At 40.3% G+C, this 818-nt stretch overlaps 1 non-coding gene across 1 annotated transcript; it reads left to right on the top strand.

Moving 5' to 3' along the window:
• The first annotated feature begins 489 nt into the window (after nucleotides 1-489).
• LOC128592908 (U6 spliceosomal RNA) lies at nucleotides 490-595 on the top strand. Its single transcript, XR_008382119.1, has one exon. It is a non-coding gene; the product is annotated as a U6 spliceosomal RNA (small nuclear RNA).
• The last annotated feature ends 223 nt before the right edge of the window (nucleotides 596-818 follow it).

Raw genomic sequence — 818 nt, 5'->3', positions numbered from 1 at the left:
TCAGAATGCTTAACACTGTCTGCAGCCAGATGACACAGAACACTGTGAAGTTTGGGTTTTGACCCTCATGATCCAAGGGCTGACGGAGACCAGTTGCTCAGTGTTGTGGCTGAGCATCGTACCACAGACCATTAGTCTAGGTCACAGGCGTCCTCAAACTTTTTAAACAGGGGGCCAATTCACTGTCCCTCAGACCGTTGGAGGGCCAGACTATAGTTAAAAAAAAAAACAAAAAAAAAAACTATGAACAAATTCCTATGCACACTTATTTTGAAGTAAAAAAACAAAACAAGAACAACTACAATCACACCACCTCATGTGGCCCGTGGGCCACAGTTTGAGGACCCCTGGTCTAGGAAAAGACTGACATTCAACATTCAAAGTAGAGTTTCCACCAAACGCAGATCAGTTTCACTTCACTCCAAAACTGAAAAATCCTAAATCAAACCATTGTAAGCTGGAGACCATCTGCATTCAAAATGAAGAAGGATGCTCATTTCTCAGCACATATACTAAAATTGGAATGTTACAAAGAAGATTAGCATGGCCGCTGCACAAGGATGCTGTGAAAATTCTTGAAGCATTCCCTATTTTTAATTCAAGTTGGAGGGAAGTGGGAGGGAGGATAGAGGAGGGTGGGGGTAAGATTGGTGGCACACCTCCTGGGTGCGGTACACAACTACAACAGGGACCCTATCTAACAAACACAAACATTGTAACCTAATTATAACGTTATAGTCACCTGAAAATAAATTAATAAATAATAATTTTTTTAAGAAATGAAGAAGGGTTAAAATTGAGAAAGCTTATATTCTAAT

This window comes from Nycticebus coucang, chromosome 8 (assembly GCF_027406575.1).
Source record: "Nycticebus coucang isolate mNycCou1 chromosome 8, mNycCou1.pri, whole genome shotgun sequence".
NCBI classification, from domain to species: domain Eukaryota; kingdom Metazoa; phylum Chordata; class Mammalia; order Primates; family Lorisidae; genus Nycticebus; species Nycticebus coucang.
Note: the sequence above shows the minus strand (reverse complement) of the source record. Positions and strands in the feature narration are given on the sequence as shown.